The sequence below is a fragment of the Micropterus salmoides genome, unplaced genomic scaffold (assembly GCF_014851395.1).
Source record: "Micropterus salmoides isolate LMB-PRFRI ecotype aquatic unplaced genomic scaffold, ASM1485139v1 Ms_hic_scaffold_8, whole genome shotgun sequence".
Taxonomy (NCBI): Eukaryota; Metazoa; Chordata; class Actinopteri; order Centrarchiformes; family Centrarchidae; genus Micropterus; species Micropterus salmoides.
The window spans coordinates 31281360-31295757 of NW_024044570.1; positions in this window are offsets into that span (position 1 = coordinate 31281360).

Here is a 14398-nt window from a genome sequence, read left to right on the forward strand (position 1 = left end):
AACTTCAGCCCCAACAGACGATTATCAACCAATTAACAATTAACAGATTTCACAAAAGGCTTCACACAACTCTGCAAGTACTCTCCAAGACCTGATCGGATCAGTGCCTTTACAATTTTTAATGTAACAGAACAGCTGGGCAACTGCAGAGTGTCTGCAAAAAGCATAATTATGAAGGATTTCTCAAATTTGAAAGTGATTTACCACTAAGCCTATCAACTACATAAGTCTGTTTTCAAGTCATTCATGACAAATCAATAATACTATACAATATTTGGGCTGTAAAAATGAGCTGTGGTTTGGGGAAGAAAGTAGGGAATATTTTGTCTGTCATCCATCATTTATCAAAAAAGACAGTTGCAACTGTAAGAAAGAAGCATTACTTTTGCTAGATGGTGATGCATGCCTGACATTATCCAATTGGTACTGAAAGAGTTATGTGAGTCAGGACCTTCCTCCACCCAGGAGCATCAACTTATCAGAAAATATGAAAAACATGAAAAATACGAAATAACAGAGGAGAGGATTTTAGAAACAACACTGGGTGCATTGAGGGGTCAATGTTAGATTAGAGAATGATCATCTCATTTGTTCCAGCATTGCTCGCAGCTTCTCTTACAGTCTTTGAGTTACCTCTGTGCAGCTGAATGGGAGAAATTCAAATGTGCTGAAATATGATTGGAATTGATGCCACCAGAGTGGAAAGATGACGTGTGTGGCCTCATTTCTAAGTGGAAATCAAACTTGGAAGAAGCAGTTCAGCACAACCTGTACTTACACAGGGTGATGCTATAAGACAAAATGCAAAGTTGTGCAGATCATATTCTGGAAAAAGTTTAAACTGCATTAAACAAAGCGAGGCAAATAGACAAGAGGAAGCAGGTACAGGAGCATCACTGGTTGGAGGAGGTATGGGTAGTTCAATTTCTGATAGCTCAGCGTTGTTGAATGCATCCTGAATTAGCCCCAAGTGTTTTTACGCCTGATGTCTGCCTATATACTTTTTTGCTTGTCATGAAGCTTTATCATGCTAAATCACCCCATATGGCCATTACCAAAACGATTCATATGAGCATTTTCTGGTCTTCCACTTCTCTGATTAATGTCTGATTATGTCAGGGTAACAAAAACTACTCAGTTAACAGAAAGCTACAATGATTGGGTTTATTTTTGACACTGGTTCTATCAATCTAACATTGTAAACTATGACCGACAAGAACTGCATTGTATTCACCAAAATATTAGCTTAGATCTCAGAACGCAGAAACATCATCATTATCCAAACAATTACAATTGCTATATATGTCAGAGGTCGCACGCCTCTGGAGCAACAAGGGGTTAAGTGTCTTGCTCAGGGACACATTGGAGGATGTGTCACAGTGGGGGATTGAATCCGGTTCTCTCGCACCAAAGGCATGTCTCTTATCTTATCCACTGCGAAAGCGGTCAGGTGTCAGAGTCAGACACTTTGCACATCAAACCTTCTACTCCCAAGTCTTCAAAAGATATTTTGCAGTGCTATAGTATAGCTTAACAACATCATGCTACTTCTGCAATTTCTTCTCAGACACAAGTAAGATTTGCATGACTGTAAGAGGCTGCTTGTCAGGAAGACACTTAATGACATTTTGGGAAATATGTTTTCTCACTTTCCTGCTTTCTTGCTTAGAGTTAGATGAGAAGATTGATACCACCCTCATATTTGTATGTTAAATATATAGCTGGATTCAGTCACTTAACTTTCCTGATCATTAAGATCTGTTGGATCTGTCTAAAGGCAATACAAAAACCACCTACCTGCACCTCTAAAAGTCACTAATTAACAGGCTATTTGTTGAATCAGTAACTGAAGTGTAAAAACAACCTTGTTCAGCCAATTATAGTCCAGTGCAAATCACAAATCGATTACACTTCGGTTATTGTACAGGTTAAACAAATTAGATATTATATAATGAGTTAGTGAGCTTTAGAGGAGCTGATATGCAAATCATTACAGACTTTGGACAGAGCCAGGCTAGCTGTTGCCCATGTGTTTCCAATTTTTACACTAAGCATCTGCTTGTCATGAGAATGGCTGAGTGCAGTCTTAGGTGTGGGCCCAAATGCAGACAAAAGGTGAAGAGGATGTAGTTCAATTATTTATTAAAACCAAACTTACTGAAAAAGTCTTCCAAAAAGCACAAGGCAACAGTCCAAACCAAAGAGTAATCCAAAGGCAATGAAAATCCAAAAATGAACGATAACAAGGACAGAACACTCAACATAGACGAGGACATCACAAAGACTAAACAGAGCAAGCCAACATTTAAACACTAGATAACAAGCAGGGCGGGACCAAGACCAGGTGGAGAGAATCAGACACAGACACAAAGGCAGGCAGAGTAATCACAGGGAAGCAGATAAAAACAGATAATGCACAAACACAAGACAACATCACAAGGCAAACTAAACATGACAGGAAACAAGCAGGCAAGACTAAAAATAGTCAAATAATAAATCACCAGACAGAGAACAACAAAACACAAAGCAGACAAAACTAAATAATACAAATAAACTACAATCAAACAAGAAACAGACTAATACTAACATAAAACAGAACACAAAGCAGACAAAACTAAATAATACATATAAACTACAATCAAACAAAAACAGACTAATACTAGCAACAGAACACAAAGCAGACAAGACCAACATAATACAAACACAGAACAAGGAATAAATACAAAGACATAAACAAAAGTCACAAAACCAAAGTACAGGACTAAAAACTAAGATGCAAGGCAAGACAGGTATGAGAACTAAACATGAACAAAAGAATAAACAAGGCTACAAGGAAAATCCCCAAACCAGGACTAAACACAGGAAAACAAGAACACAAAACCACATTCCTAACACTGCTGGCTGTAGCTTCACATTTAATGGACAATTATCAGCATGATATCAATCTTCTTGGCAGTAAAGTGTGCAAGCATATCTTCCAAAATGTTGAACCACTTTTTTAGGTGCTTTAAGAAATGACCAACACTCTCATTTTTCTGGTGAGGACAGTCCCTTGCTGAATTCCCACATGACCCATGTTCAGCAACGCAGTGCAGAAACACATCTTGCGAGGATGCAAAGTTAATCTTCTGCAGATAGAGTTGTCACGCCTTTGATGACAGTACAGGAGAATACATAAACAAACATGAATTATTCTGCTCTTAGAATGAGCACAAACCTGAAACATTGGCTTTGAATGTTGGATGAGATATTATTGTGTAGGAGAGTTGCAGTAAGCTAGGAATCGGGGAGTACTGGTAGATTTAGGGCAGTATATTCCCATCAGAGACAGACAGCACCAGTTTAACATTTGACCTAGTATCCTGGCACAATACTCGAAGGACTATTTATTTTGTAGGGCTGTCCATGTCATGGGAAGAGGTATTAGATGAGGCATAAGAAAGGAAGACACTGGTTCAGCAAGCTTGCGGCTGAGGCTGAAAATCAGGACTGAAAGACTGAAGGAGACTGAGGGAATGATGAGGGATTTGAGAGTCCTCTGTCGGACCACCATCCAAAATAAGGAGGTGTCAGGTGCATAATTTGGCAGAGCATTTGTCATGGAGGTCCAGGAATAAAACACTGACATGTGTATTCGCCACTTCTTTCAACTTGCTGGCTAATTTTAAAAATATACCTAGTCTCCCCACGGCGAGAAGTAAAGTTTCTTCCTGTCACTTCTATGGAACTCGAACAAAAGAGCGCAATACCTCATGTCCTGTATTTTGGTAAATGTCCTACTCTTCTAAGCACTGGTCATTAGACATTAAAAGCAGCTTATGAGTTCATTACTGGCATAATGATCATTATATAATAATCTTCTGTTCAATTTGCACAATGTCTAAAACCTCGAGGCAGTGAGTACCTTCTGAAGGAACTGTGTGGGTAACACGCTCATTACAGTTCCATTGTGTATTATGTGTTGACAGATTGTATGTAACTTTAAATGTAGTAATAATGAAACACAACAGTGCACTCAATGTAAACCAAGGACTTCAGGTCATACAGAAAAACCCAGAGAGCCAGAAACAACTGTTATTTGGTCAAACACGTTCTACTTGAAATGATTCACATGGAGGGTCAATGGTGTGATTTAATGACATCCATGTCACTGTGCATAATGTCCATTAAATTACTGTTAAATGGCAGAAATCACCATCAGGTTGTTAATGTTACATACACAACACTAACATGCTGCACACTTACAGCACATTCAACAACTCCATATATACTTCTTTTTTTCTTTTTACAGAAGAGCTCATCAGAACTGATCCCTATATTCATTAAAAAGTCTATTTGGTCGTACTCTATTTTACACTATATGGATGAACATTATGACACTTTTGTAGCTCTGTTTTGTGACAGATTGCTTTGCCCACTCTTATATTACAACAACTTACTGTAATACAGAATTAGTTGCACACAGTGGTGGAAGAACCTTTAACCTGCTGCTAACATGTCTCATGTCCTCTGCCCATTGGCAGGCGGCCAGCTTTGCACAGCTTGGTAATACCAATATAATGATTGATGTATTTTATTTTATGTGTACTGTTTATTGTTGTCCTGCATGCTTGCATGTAACAAAAGTAGGTTGTGTGTTGTTACTCTGTGTTATTTCCATGGCTAGCTGTGTCTAAATGGTGTCTGCCGTAACTGTAATGATGCTTGACTGTTTCTGGATGTTTCGTGTGGTTTTATGTTGTGAGAATTGTTCTGTTTTGTTGTTGTTGTTTTTATAGTGTCTTGATATACTTTTTGTATACTGTTTATTTTACCATTTTTAAGGTTTCAAAACATCTTGCCGAAGGACTGCAGTTGAAAATTAGCCAGTAGGCTAACACTGGCACATTTACAGTAACGTTGATTAGTGTGTGCTGTCCTTATAAATAAATAAAATAGAAATGGAAATAGAAGAAATTAATAGATCCTGAACCTAAGTATAAGTAATACCACAATATAAGAATACGCCATTACAAGTTCTGCATTCAAGTAAAATATGTAATATATGTATTATATGTTGTATAATTGGCAAAACATACTCCTAATGCAAAAGCATTATTATTATTTATTATTTTACTGGATTGTTAAAACAGCTTTAGGGGAACACCCAATTGTTGTGGCCAAACTGTTGCTCATTTACAAATTCAGAGATACAGAGCAACATTAGCATTCATTTGGAGTCGTGTTTCTGGCCACTTTAAGTATGTAAGTCTAATATTCACTCCATTTTTAGCTCCTAGGGAAATATCTCTTTAGCTGCCAAATAAATGTTCACCAGCTAGTTGCTAACTAGCTAGGTGATGGGTAGGTAGTATACAGTGGATTTGTTAGAGAGTTTTGTTTTTTTTTCTGAAAAGCTGCCTGCTGTTTCTGCAAAGGAGGTTGCTGAGGGCAGTGAGACTTAAAAAAGTAAATGTATCATAGAATATTTATATTAGAATATAAAATATTAAAACTGATACATTAAACTGCAAGGGGCTTTTATTTTTTTGTTAGTCAAGCTGGAGCTAAATTTAACTTTATATGTTGCAAGATTAACTTCTAACAATTCAACATATTTTATAGCTCACCTTGTGTTTTGTGTGAAAAATCTTCATATAGGCAGACATTTTGATTTGTATATAGTAGGAAAAGCAAATATATTACAATGTTACATTAACAATGACTCTGTTCTATTCACCTGTCCCAGTAAGCCTTGACAGTGATCCAGCATGCTGTACCCTGGAACTGAAGCAGCTAAATGGAACCAGCCATTAATGGTTGTAATTATACATGCGCCTTGACTGTGATTTGTCATAAATGGCTAACTAGTGTTAAGTTTGGTAATCCTATTAGACCCAAAAAGCAGAACACAGACAAGGGATTATGAAAAAGGTTAAAAAATAGATTTATTCTCAATGTTAGAGATGCAAGTTGAAAATCTTGGTCAGAGTTTCCTGGTAGAGCAAGGCAGGCAGAGTGAGCTGGGCAGGCGGCAGGAAAAACACGAGACACTGGACAGAGCAGTGAGACCGAGCTCACCAGCAGGGAATGAACATGAGGCAAAGGTGACAAGAGTCAAGCAAACACAAAGAAAAAATACAAGCCTTGTGCTGGAGATGTGGCCGTAGCGTTAGTACCATGGTGGCAAACTGAACAACCTGGCGAAGAGTGGAGTGAGGAGCCGGGCTAGACATAACGCAGAGTCTTGATTAGTGGAGAGTGGGAGAGCACTGCATACCCAGAATGCAGGGTTACTTGTGGTTGCTAGAGTCTCAAAAAGCCAAAGCGTTCAGCTATCAAGTTCCTCTCCTGTGGAACCAGGTTCCAGTTTGGGTTAAGGAGGCAGACACCATCTCCACATTTAAGAGTAGGCTTAAGGTAAAACTTGTAGTTAGGGCTGGCTCAGGTGAGTCCTGAACCATCCCTTAGTTATGCTGCTATAGGCTTATGGTGCTTTCAGACCAAAAGCCAAGCAAGCGTTCCGGGCAGTGAGTTTACATACAAAGTCAATGCAAAGACACGTTGAGCCACGATTTCCTGTTGGGCACAGTGAAGTGACGCGAAGGGTGCGGTGCCGGCGACGCGAAGGCAACGCGAAGGAATTTGCGTGAGTAGAGTATTTTCAACTCAAGCGAGAAATTCGCATGACGCTGAGTCGCGATAGCCTATCAACATTGAGAATGTCTGTACGTCACCGAGGCTTCAGAGCGTTGTGTGGAGAGGGCCAGGCAGATCAGGCGATTGAAAATCTCATGGTCGGTGGAGAGCTGCTAAACTTGGGTCAGAGGAGCAGGGAGCAGCGCTCCAGCTTTTGGACAAAAACACCCATAGTAGGACTGTATTCTGCTCCTGACAACTACGCCGTTTACTCGTGGGAGGAGCTAGGAGTAAACTGCTTTTATGAAATTACCTTTTTACTTTAGTTTTTGGGATTACATCGTTGATTTATCTTCACTGGAGCTTCTCAGCAGCTAGATTCCGAGCACATCCAGTTCCAGTGTTGTTAGCGTCGTTTGGCACCATAAAACAACCGGCTCACAGAAAAACACAAGTCCATGTAAGGATCCAAAACAACAATTTCCCAACAATAAAGGTGTATGTGCTGAAGCCCATCAGACCAAACATGTAAAGGTAAAAAGCAAATGTGGAGCGATTTGTTTACTAACATTAGCCTATAGTGATGCAGCCAGGAGCAGCCAGCTAACGCTACAGTAGCTCAGACCTGCCGCCGTTTGCTTCGTAACATTCAGTTTATGTTTATTGTGGTTTTTATATACAGTCTATGTGTTTACCAATACTTGGGTACACAGCTTCTCTACCTCAGTCGCTGTAACTAACATGACCCACATAACATAAAACCATGCAACAAAATGGCCACAACAACCCAGAGGAAGAGCCATATCACTAGTAACAGTAAAGTTACTTAAATTTACATTTACTCATTTGACCCTTACATTTGAGGAACAACATACAAGCATCAACAGAGCATCAAATACAGATCTACAACTGACAAAACATACTAGTAAGAGCAGCAATAAATACTAGTAAGAGCTCACAGTACATATCACATCAATGGGGTAGATACCTAGGGAGGAAGCAAGAGTTAACAAAAAGTGCAATAAAAACAAAAAGTGCAATCTATACAAGATCATCGTAGGGGATAGAAGAAGAAGAGCACAGGAAGTGCATGTTAGAGGTTAGGGGTGTTATAAGAGGAAGTGTTCTCAGAAGAGATGAGTTTTCAAGAGCTTCTTGAAGTTAGAGAGTCGGGACCACAGTAGGAGATGTGGCTTGGAGGAGATTCGTAGGAATAGGGTCCAGTGGGCATGTAGTTGGACGGCTACGGGTCAAGATTTCTGATACTTCACTCTCTGTGAGAGGAGTAAACGAGGCGAGTGAACAACCACTGACCTGGGAGGGCAGAGGAAAAGATGTAGTAGGACTGCTACAATGGTTGAGTTTGAGTGTTTCAGAGAATTGGCTGCACACACCTGGTTGCAATCTTAGAACCACACCGCTAGTGGCCGTTGAAAACTACATAATGCCCCTTTAAATGTTATTGTCCTGCTGACTTGTTGACAGACCTGACAAAGTATGAATTCATATGTTTAACAAATCTGCATCATATTGTAGTTATTTCGGCATCAGTTTGATCCGTTTATTGCTATTTAATCACAGCAAAATGTTTACTTTGGGTTCATACAGCTGTAGTAATGGCGAGTTGTGTTTATTCGCGTTATCGCGTTGTGTGTGAACACTCAGCAGTTGTCCAGCGATAAAACCCCCGCGAGGAGAGCGTTGCGCGGATTAAATTTGCATTTGGTCTGAATGCCGCATTAGACTGCTGGGGGACTCCCATGATGCACTGAGCTCCTCTCTCCTCCTCTTTCTCTCCATCTGTAAGCAACGCCATCTCATTAATGCATATTACTAACTCGACTTCTTCCCTTTCCTGTAGTCTTGTGCTTTCTTATTCCTCTCGTCTCTCCTCCTGACACTTTCTGCAGGTGTTTCTGGCTCTGGAACTGTGAAGTCTGGATCTGTGGTTTGAGTCACATGTTTGCCCCTATGTTCCTGCTTGGCACACTTTGCTTCAATTGTTATTACTAGTCTGATTATTATTATTATTATTATTATTAGATTATTATTATTATTATTATTATTATCATTAACATTACTGTAATAATTAGTACCATTATTTATTTTCAGTCTGTACCACCATTTCCTTTACTTTACTGTCTGTATTTCTGTGTGGATATTGTGTTGGCTAATCCCCCCTAACTCTCTCGCTCTCTCTCAACCCCAACCGGTCGAGGCAGATGGTCGCCCGGTGGTGAAGTGATGGGTCTCTGTAAATAATATCACAAAGAGAACGGTCTAGACCTGCTCAATATGAAAGTTGCAATGAGATAACTGTTGTTGTGAATTGGTGCAGGTGAATGCTCAGCAGGAGAGAGACGGGAGCGCCACGCCCAGACAAACACACACAGATAACAGACAGGGGACCAACAGGGAAGGGTGAACAGCTGAAAACACTAGGAATGAGGAAGAGGCACAGCTGGACCATGACACATAGTGGTAAAATATATGAAGTGTAAAATAAAAAGTACAAAGTTTGCCTCTGAAATGTAGTGGAGAAGTATATTGCACATGAAAGTGTCTCTAAAGTATACTTAAGTTTCTTTCCACCACTGGCTGTATGAAATGAAAAACATTTGTGTTTATTTGTTCTTTATATCAGCCTTGTTGTTGTAGCTGTGTTGTATGTTTAATTCCATGTAAGAACTAAAAGTGTCTTTCACACAAGTACTAAAATTGTGTTTCTGAAACCTGCAGCTACAAGTCTGTGCATCACATACAATTTGTCAAAAATAGTTTGAAACCTGGTTCTCTTGACTAATTACATGCAGGTGAGACTAAAAGAAAAACCTGAATAAAGGAACAGAGAAATGTCCAGGTGCACATTTTTCCCCTTAAAGGGCCTGAATACTTGATGTCGGTTTTTGCTTGACCTTTGGTCTCTGTGGTGAATTAGTTTCGGGGCACGTTTTCCCTCCCAGCTGAACTACACCTGAGACTGTTTGGATAGCTGCTGGCATTGAGGCGTAGATTTACGTTTCCAAACAGATACAACGAAACAGACACACTGATTCAGCGGTGAGAGGAAACACACACTGGTGGTGGATGAGCGCTGCAAGTGTGAATTTTCCAGGAGGGAAAACATGTTGTGGTTTTCACTTTACCCTCCATCCATCAGCAAACAATCTCTCTCTTTTTCCCTCTCTCAAATTTCTCTCACCCTGTTTTTCTCACACTCCTCCTCTCCTTCCCTGCTGTATTTACTATCCTGCCATCTCTTTTTCTTTTGCTTTTTTTCTCACTTTCTCTCCTCTCTATCTATAACCTCCTTCATGACTTTGCTTGCTCTCTTTCTTCCTCTTCACAAACCAGCCCTCTCTCTGTCTCTCTCACCATCACCCCCTCCTGCCCCTCTTTCTCTCTCTCTATGGATAATTCATCAGTGTTTCTCAGAGCTGCTGTCTGCCTGCCTGCCTACTGTGATTTCCACTGGGACTCTTTCAGGGACCATTCGCACCTCAGCCGGGAATTAGAGCCACGACTACGGAGGGAAATTAATCACAGCCACCTTATACTAGCCTGCATACACAAACGCATACACATACAGGCGATTATTCTTCTGAACTTTTCTCTTTTTCATACACACTTACTCTCTTGCTCTGTGTTTTAACTCTCATTCACTTACAATTTCACCCACATGCTTTTAGAGAGATGCACATGTAAACACACGCATTTCCTCCACATACCTTTTTTGGATTTTACACATTCTTGATCTGAAACATCATCGCAACTACATGCCTAACCCTTACCCTTCTCCCTTTTCTTCCCTTCCCTCGTCTTAACCCTCAATAAACAGTCTCTACCCGTGGGGACCAAAATTTGTGTCCCATGGGTCAGTGTGCATTCAGGTTAAAGTCCCCACCAAGACATAAGAACACACACATATACACAAATGTGCTTCTGCTGGATCTAGTTGTAATGGTGGAGGTCTGAAATCCTCCCTCTCCCTTTCTATGTTATCGGCTCTTTCTGTCCTCTCTTCACCATCTTCTTCTTCACTTTGTCTTCCTTCATCATATCGATGACAACCAGATTACTCGCTGTCAAACAATCTCCTTCTCCTTCCTTTTGATAATAAAAACTATTATGATAAGAAATATCTGATTGCTGTGCTTCATGTGCAACATCCGTCTTTTGGTGTCAGGTGCGTTGGTAAATATATCTGTGTGTTTTAGGTGTTTGTAGTGTATGTGTGTGCATTCATGTGCATGGGGAAACTGTAGACTGCAGAATTCGCCGCAGTTATCATGATCGCTGTTACAGTCTGATCATACAGAAGCTGCTCTGTGTGTGTGTGTGTGTGTGTGTGTGTGAGTAGAAAGCAGTGTATTGATCGGGGATCGAGTGGCTCCCAGTGTGAGCACTAGAGGAGGGACCGGAAGCACACTGAATGTCACCACACACAATACTAAAAGTGTGTGTGTCTGTGTGAATGTGTGCATGTGTGTGTGTGTCTGTGTGTGTGTGTGTGTGTGTGTGTAGAGGTAAGAGAAAGAGAGGGTGGAGGGGGGACTTTTTCGACTTCTCAACTGGCATACTAAAAATCTATCTAAGAATCTCTTTTCTGGTGGAACATGTTGCAACTAATGCGAACATCAACCAGATGCAGTGAGATGTTGTTTCATCATTGTGCTTCTTTACATGTCAGTAATAATCTGTAACATCCATCCATCCACCGTCAACCGCTTATCCTGCGTACAGGGTTGTTGGGGGCTGCAGCCAATCCCAGCTGACATCGGGCGAAAGGCGGGGTACACCCTGGACAGGTCGCCAGTCCATCTCTGGGTAATCTGTAACATTTTCATGTAAATGTCGGGTTTCACTATATCTAATGTCATTTAAAATAAACTTTTTTGTGTCATTATTAAAGAGGTGGTGTGCTCATTTTAGGTTCAAAATCTTATTTAGGGGTTGTACCAGAACAGGTTTACAATGGTTTCATCTCCACAAAACACCATATTTTGTATTACTGCACATTGCTGCAGCTCCTCTTTTCACCCTGTGTTGAAGGCTTTGTTGTAGCTATGGAGTGATACGTCTTGTCTCTAAATGATCTTTGTTGGGAGTTGCACATGCGCAGTTCCTAGTTAAGGACTACTAGCCAATCAGAAGCAGAGAAAGGCCAGTCAGCGAAAAGACGGTAAACAGCTTTGGTTCAGCAGTAGGCTACATGTTGCCGACAAGGTTGGCAATTTGGACTGGAGCAAAAAGTTTCAGAGTGATGAGTGATTAATCTGAAACATCTTTCATCCAGAAAGTTTTAACTGAGCTCTGCCTCTACATCACAGTAACAACTTTATGTCCACTGATTGCCTGGAGGGCAGCTAGTGTTTGGAAGGGAGAAGAGAGGTGTGGTGCCGCTCAGTGTTTTTCCACCGGTGTTTTTGAGGGCGTGTCGGACTAGTCGCACGGCGAGCATTATGACACGTATTTTCATTGTGACATCACAAGAAAGGGAAGTAAAGGCTGGACTACAAACGAGCTGTTTTCAGGCAGTTCAGAGCAGAGTTTTCTGTGGGAGATAGGAACATGGGACTTTGGGCTTTTTCACTTTGCAAACCTATTACGTGCACAAAAAGATATATAACTCAATAAAGGAGAGGGGGAAAGCCAAAAACCATAATACCACCTCTTTAACAGTTTTTTGTCTATGTGTTAATGTCTTCGGCAACATCTGCTACGTTTTTGTTTGAAATCCGAAACGATCTTTTTGTCCACGCCAGAGTTTTAGCTGTGCTTCTTTCTATTTTCTCTGTACTGTACTGTTTACTTTCCCCCTGGTGTTTTGTTGTCTGGATTGTACATAATCATACACACTGGCTTGTTTACGATCTCCAGTGAAGAGTTTCATTGAAGAGAGTTAACAAGCTTGCTAACGGCTTTGCTTGGTCTCATACCACTGACTCCCTTTACATGACCATCTGTACAATATAATCTGTAAGACCTCTTTCTGGAGCTTTTGACCGTATCACACAGTTGTCATCAACAAATGTGGTATGCTGTGGTATGCAAACTGTAGATGTTAAAACTTACTATTATATTGAATACTTTTAGTGCTTGTCGTCCATATTGGCTTTAAATTTGTGCTTGATGAAGATCGTGTGATGCGCTTAGATGTTCTAGGACAAGCGAGTAAGTGGACCTTGAGTTGACATTGTTTTGTCAATAGAGTTAAAGGATTTTGTAAGGACAAAATTAAAAAGAATAGCACAGCGAGTGGGTACCGAACTTGGCTCTCATGAAAAACAGAGTTCAAAGAAACAACCTTTCATTTGCACTGCAATTAGTGTCACTCCCTTGTGAAGAGAAGGAGTGTGAACTAATTTACCCACGGGGATATAAGAAGGGATAGAATATAGAATAACAAAATAGTGTCAGAAACTGCACTTGGAAAAGAACTAGATTTCTCTTCACATAAATGGACAATAAATTCCCTGCTTTGCATCTCAGTCCATTTATCTGCAGAACTATGGAGGATTCAGTGTGGTACAGTGCATCTGCTGCATTCAGATTCAAACATCAATGTTTTATGGTACCGCTGTCCAGTTTTTGGAGCAGGAATACACAGAAATGGTGAATTAAGTGGCATCCCTCTTTAAAGGCTAGATTGGAACATGCCGTGAGTGAAGAGGAGCATCATTCCCCTTCAGAGCGGCTTGATAGAAAGGATAGAGCTCAATTGATTAGAGTCAATTAGAGAAAAGGTCAGGCCACAGCTGGGGCAATAAGGCTACTGTCACTGGGATTACTGCAGCGATAACACTATGGAGAACACACACACACACACACACACACACACACGTACACTTGCACATCACACATGTGGGATCTCATTCAAACCAGCACACATGCAAGTACATACAATAGAGACAGAGGAACAGAACTTATCCATGACACAGTCTTGTCAAGCTAAGAAAACCAATGTTAACACACACACACCTACTGCTATTTATCTGACTGCAGTTCTGAACATTGGATCAATCCCCATCATGTGTAATGAGCCTTGCAGACCATTTACTACTCTGTTAGATCATCTTCACTGACACTGAATATGTGTGTGTGTGTGTGTGTTTCTGCACTTCTGTAAAATGACTTTAATTACATGTAGCTACTGATTTGGTTGTTCAAGGTCATGCACACACCAAAAAAAGAGATCTTCCTCTTTTTTTTCTTATAACAAACCGTCTTTCTTTAAGCATCCCCTGACACCCACACATTCTTTTGCTAACCACCCTCTCCTCTCTTCTTCTCTCTCCTCCTTCTCCTCCTTCTCCTCCTCCTCTCTCTCTGCCATCCCCAGTATAACCATTCATTAGTATAACCTTCACTCTCTTTCTGTTCTTTCTCTCTTTCCCCTGTGTTCAATCCTCCCTTGCATATATCTTCATAATCTGTCCTTCAAGTTCTCATATCCCCTCAGTATGTCCTTTTCTTCCTCTCTCAGTTCCTTTGCTCTCTTTGTCACTACACTCCCCAATCCATCCATTCTTCTCTCATTCTCTATGCTCTACGTACATTCAAACAATAATGTTGTTTTAAAAGCAAATAAATTGAGAGCTATTGGGAAGACTCTCTCTCTAAAAACTGTACATTCAATATGATTATTTCTTCTTCACAGCTTTCTCTTTTCTCTACTTTTTGTTTTACTTGCAGTGAATGTTGATGTTCAGAATGAGAAAAGGGGTCCCTATAAGTTATTGATGTGTTACAGTTTTTACAACTGCTAACATATTTTTGT